Consider the following 7,441-nt stretch of genomic DNA (forward strand, 5'->3'; position numbering starts at 1 on the left):
AAGCAAGTGGTGGAGGGTATGGAAGGAGCAAAAGGAGCCATGAAACCACAAAGTCTCCGGGCGCATGGACAGTCTTACCCAAGCTAGCTGGATCCCACTACACCACCCCTAGGGGAATTGCTCCCCCGTGACCCAGCCCCTTAAATGCTCAAGCTACTGGGGAAAGGGCAATAAATTAGTTTATTTCAAGTCAAACCCACTGTGTAAACCAGGAAGTCAGTATTCAAATGGAAATTCAGACTTGAGATAATGTCCTAAGGTACATGTAGCCACTGATTTCCATGGGAATTTTGGCGTAGCTTTCACCAGGACTAGGATTTCATCTCTGGGAGTTTTCATTTTTCTACATGATTAGCTGGCACCTGTCCTCTACTGAAAGACAGTCACGGTGCACCTGAAGAATTGCAGTAATAAGCTGGTCAAGGAGGCTTTGCAGGATGGACCCATGGAGACTGCAGTCATTTGACTGGATCAATAGGAGGGATTTCATCAGAGAGAGGGGATTCAAATGTCACTTTGAAAATTTCACTTCAGTGTGTTCATTTTCTGTTTCAGGTGTGTTGGGAATGGCCTGTAGATTTAAACTCTGACTCAGAGCAGGAGAAATGAGGATCCATTCATTCTTATGAAAAAAATGCCATTCCAGGCCATAGCCCTAACATAAATGAATTTGGCATGTTCGGGAGTGGACCATCACTTCCATGATGAAATCGATGGATATAATTTAAGCTTCGGTCAGATGAAGCCTCAAGCTTGCAGACCATGCACCAAATGTTTATTAGCGTTTAGAAGGTCAGACGGGTACTGACTGCAGCTCAGTGCTTTCAAAGAGTTTAGTTATCTTGATCTGAGGAAGCAATAGACAACAGTGCTTAAATATGTTTCAGGCTCTGGGGTTTTCAAAAGCCCACGTGTTCCCAACTCCGAGTGGCAACAAGGAGCCTGAAAGCTTTAAAAATCTGAAGTAGGCACTGATCTGCATTCAGAAGTGCTCAAATATCTGTGGAAATCTGCCTCCAGTTTATCCATCAGCCCTGTCCTGGGTCACATACGGAACCAGGAGCACTTTACACGGCACTACTCTGCAAACTGTGCTCCTTTGCATAGCTGTGGGTAAAAAAGGAAGGAACACGTATTATGGACCTCAGCTGATGGGAAAATGCCAGAAGCAGCGATGTGCTAGCCAGGATGTTAGAAGATGCCATTGTATACATCAGATGCAGAACCCAAATCAAGGTGGGGTAATTATATTTTCCGATGTAAAGGTTTTGCAGATGCGAAGGTTCCCACCCTGCTTCCCAGCCTCAGTGTGTCTCCTGTTGAGGATCTGCACTGCTGCAGGCGAAGCAGCTGTGCTAGGCAATGTGGCCTGCATGCGTGGGATCAAAGGCTTTGACTGCTACAGTGTTGACACCCAACTCACCTTACACCCAAGAGGACCCAGATGCCGAACTGGGTGTCTGTGCTCACACATGAACCTTTGAAACAGAAAAGGTAAGTGGGCCAGCTTGTGAATACTTTTGTAGGTGTGCCAGCAGGTGACCTGTGTGGTCCCCTTGCAGTCCTACTGTCCTGGTTTCATTGGGATTTTGTTTCAGTTTGTGGCCAGCCATGGTGATCAGGGCCATTAGCAGCTAAATGAAGGGCAGCTGACCCTGGCTGGCCCACAGGTGTATTCTATATGGTTAACAATCAAGTTCACTATAAAAGGGAGGGCTTGCTGGGGAGGGGTGGGGTTGCTTTTGCTCTTCTGTCTTCTGGGTGCTTCTTTTCATCATTGCTGAGGAGTGGTATTCCTGGACAACCTGCTGCAACTCTGTAGCTAAGTATACTTTTGTGTGTTTTGTGTTAGCATTTATATTGGCTTCTTTATTTTATTAAATCTGTTTAATTTTAACCCATGAGTCTCCCTCTTTTTCCCCAATTTCCTTCCTCTGTTGGGGAAGGGACATTGGGTGAGAGAAAAGCTGCTATTGTTTAGCCCTGGGTGCGGGCTAAACAAAGACACCTACCCAGGCTAGATTTGAGAGGAGGCAGTGTTCTCACCCGAGAGGATGAACATTTGTGATCTGACCAATTAACTCTGTATTATCCAGGAAGGTGATCACAGCCAGGCAGTGAAATGCTTCTAAAGAACAAATCCCAGAATGACCTGTGCTGCACATACACAGTGCTGCCTCTGACCCTGCACTCCTGCCTGCCCAGGGAGGAGAGTGGGCTTCAGAGCCATCAGCTCGGGGCATCGAGGATTTTAAAGCAATACTAGAAAAGGGTGGCTGATTCTCCACTCTGTTTTACTGGTTGTATGCCAGTGAAACACTGTTGAAGTCAGTGGAGTTGCACTGCTGTAAAACCTGATACACCAGAGCAAGTATCCAGCTTGCTTGTCAACAGAGCAGCAGGCAGGTCTGACCCCTGGCCTCTCTGATTTGCCTCAGTAGATCGCACCTTAACCCTATTATTTTCCTCCATTTTTTTTTTTTACCTTGTAATCTTCCTGGGTATCATCAGAATAAAGTTCACCTCCTAAGTAACTCCTCAAACCCAAGCATATCGCTGTTTAAATATTGGGATTGGGATAAAGAATACCATGCTTAAATGGTGCCCTTTGAAATGGGGCACTGTGCGTAAAAAGGCTTGCCAGGTTCCCGTCAGAAGGGTTAGCTGAAGTCTGGGGGACTAGAAACACTGACTGCAGCCAATTTCTTTTTTTCTATTTGTTAATCCACTTTGTCCAAACAATATGAACATTTGGTGCATTTAGCTCTAAATATGTCAAATGCTCCTTTAGGAAAGAACTTCCAAAACCTAAAATAATCTCTTAAGATCAAATTCATTGCCTGAGCTCAAAATTATTCTTCTCTACACAAATAAACACACACACACTTGCATGCTTTGTCTGCACTGCAGGAATTGTCCTGGGGTAGCACTGTGCTGTGTGTGAAGCCCTGCTATAAAGCCTGGCTTTCTCATACTGAAAGAGTGCTGCAAATATTAACACATTGTTGGGGTGGGGAGCAGGAATGATTATCCCAGAATGTAACAAATCTAAAAATAAATTGGCTTCATTTTCACCTATTGCAGGGTAAAACAACTTTAATTAGTGTAACAGGACAATAGGAATGAAATTGGCTTGGTCACAAGATTTTTACAGGATGACACTGATGGTATTACTATCCAACTTCAAAGATTTGGAAAGATGTGGTTGCTAACACTGGAGAGTAGAAACCTGTTTTTCATCAACTAGGCTGGCCTGACAAATTAAGTCTGTGGAGTCATTAGATTAAGATAAGAGCTTATCTCCTAGACTGACATTTATTCAGAGGTTTTTATGCTGCTCAGCTAGTAATTAGTGCAGTTGAATTTTTAACACTGCTTTGTCCAGTCATTTGACAAATTTGAAATATATACAGTTTTTATTGAAAAAATAACTAAAATCCAAGGATACAAAATTATTAGCTTGGAAAAGTTTTAATTTCTGGAAGAGCTGAGAGGATGCTAAAAATCTTCAAGCAGGTCAGAAGTGCTTCTGCTGTTTTTTCATTTTCATATGTAGATTGAGAGGCCCCTTCAACTAAATTTTTAGGCACTAAGCAGCAGATATCTGTAGCAAATCTGTAATTTCTTTCATGCCCATCCATTTTGTACTTCTGCTGCTTTACAAGGGCAGGAATACGGTGAAGGCTGCACTCCTGCTCATTAACGCTTGTCTGCATCCTTCAGCACTCAGGTTGGGATTTCTGGGGGGAGTTTCAAAAGGATTCTTCTCTCATATGGCTGATTTCATGGGATAAGGTTTATTTTTCCTGTCCTAATTTTCTTGTAATAACAAACGGATTGTTCCACAGTAAACCAAGGCATTACTTTTGGACACATGTTTTATCATTGCTTTAGACTAACAACTCTCACTTTTTTTTAAACAGCTCGTTTTGAGTAACTGAAGATCATAATTGGATTAATAATTAGTGTTTAAATGGATGAGTGTTTGTTTATGAACTTCAATGGGTTTGTTACAGCTACATCCTGTTATTGCTGTTATGGCGTTTGTTTCGTCCGAAGTGCAGCCATCTCAGCGTCCGTGGTTGTTACCTTTAGAAATACACAGGCAAGGGGAGTTCATGGTAGTAAATTATGGTTCATCCAACTACTTTATTCCTATGATTACTGACTTTCATCCAAAAAAAAAAAAAAAAAAAAAAGCATGGACTCTGGAAAGACCCAGATGATTACAGACTGCCTGTTTGGAAAATAGACCGTCCTTCTTTCCATTGTACACCTTACTGCCAAGGCCTCTGAAGTCCGTGGACTCACAGGCCCAAGGCAGCTGGTTGCAGAGGGTGACTGGTGTTGCCACTCGCCTTCACTCCTGAGCCCAAAGTGGCTATGGTAGAGTGGGACACAGGCTCTCAGGCCAACTGGGACCAGGGTCTGCATGCTGGCCTTTTGTGTCCATTTCCATGGGTTTGGGTTTTTCTGGCATTTATATGACCCCAAAGCATGAGAGGAGTTAAGCATCTTGTAAGCACAACAGCTCTTCTGTTGTGCCACAGATGGGAAGGGAGGCACGAGGCAAGGAGTGATTTCAGAGCTTTGCATAGCCAGGAGTGAAACCCCACTGCCTTCCACTTTCTGAGCCAGACCCATGACCCAGACCTGCCCTGAGTTCTGTTTCGGCCAGATGCTTTCAGCCCTCTGTGATAGTAAGACCCCTGATACTTCCCACTGGAGGTGTGAAACCTTATATAGTAAATTTAAGCTCCATGGCAATCATCGCCACTGGGCACCCCACCATTCCTGGTCTGCAGGTGAGACCTCAGGTGAGGTCAGGAGTGCCTAGAGGTGGAGACAGTATTTGTGGCAATGCTCATAAAATGGCCTGGAAAGAAATTTTCATCAAGCAAGTGCAACCGCTTGCATCAATCCCCTAAAAGCTTCAAGTATTGTTTGGCAGACAAATTTTTTCCCCTCTAAATTTTAGCTGTTAAAGCTGCCTTTGCTGTCAACCAAGCCAAAAATCCCACATAACTCTCAATGTATAACTCGCTTCCTGGCTGGGGTGGCCTAGCAGAGAGAAGTGGAACACGTTCATGAACATTGGGTGAGTGTGAGGGGAAGACCCAATTTCTGATGTCTCCAAGGAAGAGCATGGCCTGAACAGAGGGAGGAGGAGGGATTTAAATTCAAGCTCACCAGGAGTTGTAGCAACAGCATCCCTATTTTCCTCGGTTTGTTTGCTTTCCTGTGTTGTGCATCACTACATTGTATGTTGCTACAGAGGCTGGATTGTGTCAGCGCTTCCCAGGCAAGCTTCAGTCTGTTTGGCTGTTAGATAAGAGGGGAAAAGTTGCCATCACCCCCACACATACAGGCAGACACAAAACCAAAGAAAGCCCACACCTTTTGGACAAAAAAAACCCCAGATAATATGAAACTATTAACATCCCCTTTTGATGGGCTGTAGAGTTAACAGCATACAGGTGTCTTGATGTTGTCTGTCACAGATGTCCATCAACAGTGCCGGCTCGTGGGGCAGTTCCCCAGCCCCAAAGCCATTTCAGACACCTCCTAGCCTGCTGCCCATCCATGGGGTTTTGTCTTACAGACTGCTGCCATCCTCCTGTACTTCCATGAGAGATACCATTGACCTGCACCTTTGCCTTGGGTCAACAATTTAAAGACAACTGCTGCTTGATGGTGCACGCAAAATGAATTATTAGTCTTGGTTCTGGCCTAAGTGTCTGGAGACTGAGACCTTTGCTGGCCCAATACAGAAGGCCAAGGGCTGACAGAAGCACTAGCAAAAGAGAAGTGCCAACAGGTCAAGGGAAGGGGCATTGCAGACTAATAAACTCCGTTACTATGAGGAGAACTTTGTTCAACTTCTGATGCCAGAAGCAGGACAGCCTGGAGTGGCAGGTAAATCTCCCTGAAGACAGTGGAAATAGAGGTTAGAGCACCATATTTATCTCAGGCTACTTAGTAAATAGTGAGATACTGCAAAAAGAGAATTGGAGATTTAGCAGCAGGAAGGTGTCATTGAATGGCAATAACAGTACAACCATGCTTTATTCTGCCTTCCATTTGCACTGTCCTGCTCTCAGGTGGATGATTGCTCTTCAGCATTTGGCCAAGGTCAGACAGGTAAGAGAGAATTTTTTCTCAAGTTTCTAGTGTTCCTAAACAATTTTCAAAATGAGAGAAAAGGGCAATATCTTTTTTTAACTGGCAGATATGTTTTCAGTGTCACCAGAAAATGCTGCCTGTCAACTTAGACAGTACTCTGATTTTGTTATGATAGCTTTTGGCTTCTAAGTTTGGTACAAGAGGTACTCATGTCCCAGAAAAAAAAAATGCTTGCCCTTTTTAGCTGGATTGCATGGGCTGAAATTTATCCATGGTAAATGTTTCACAGTGCAGTAAATTATGCAGCAGGTTCCATGCAAACATCCTTTACTCTCTGAAATGAAGGCGAGCACTCTGTAGCACAGGTACATGGTGTAGCCATCCAGCTGTTCGTGTTTCCCACAGGCATTGAACATTTTTCACAAATAACTACACTTTGCACTTCTGTAACACACATCCTGTGACCCCACAGGGCAACCGTAAAGGTGGGGTAAACGCCTCTATTTCTGTTTTATAGGTACTTAGCACTTCTGAAATGCAAGCTCAAGGCAGATGGTGTTGAACATCTATGCTTGGAGAAGTCTTTCTGGAAAGCTGATGGAAATTACATGCTCAAGTATTAGTGGTAAGTCAAGTGGTCAGTGCGACTGTTGGAAGGTGGGTTTCCTCGTACCATGTGAAAGTCCCTCTCCAGTAGCCCAAGCTTCTCCCCATTTTGTTTTTCTGTTGTGCAGTATTCATTAAACCCTTCGTTGTGACATGCTGTTGCCAGTGTGCCAAATCCTAAGCAAATCACATCCTCTGTTCTTCTGTAGCAGATTTGTGAGATAATCTATTATAGATTAATCATTTCAGTCTTATGGTGCAATGTCAAAAATAAATTGGGGTTATGAAGCTGGAGGGGAGCCACTTGAGGGTGGTGTGTTCTCATTGGCGCTTCTTATTTGACTTTGAAAACAGTGCCACGATTAGATTTTCGAAGCTGATTGTTACCCCGTGGAATCCAAATCACAAAGTAAAAATGCTGCTGAGTATGTTTTCATCTCCACAAATATCAGCTCAATGTTGAACTGGAGATGATTTTCAGGCTGTTTCCTTCCCTCTCCTCACAACATGAAATGTATCTGGGCTGATCCATTACATCTCTTTAGAATAATAGATGGCAGAATAATAAATAGAATAAAATAAAAGCCAACCCCTTTTAAGGACTGAGTATCTCCTGGAGATGGATGTATCCAACCCAGGAAAATAATACAGGCCAGGGATACAGCCAAATATACTATATGAAAATATTCATTTGCATAATTTTAAATATTCT

Source organism: Nyctibius grandis, chromosome 8 (genome assembly GCF_013368605.1).
Source record: "Nyctibius grandis isolate bNycGra1 chromosome 8, bNycGra1.pri, whole genome shotgun sequence".
Lineage (NCBI taxonomy): Eukaryota > Metazoa > Chordata > Aves > Nyctibiiformes > Nyctibiidae > Nyctibius > Nyctibius grandis.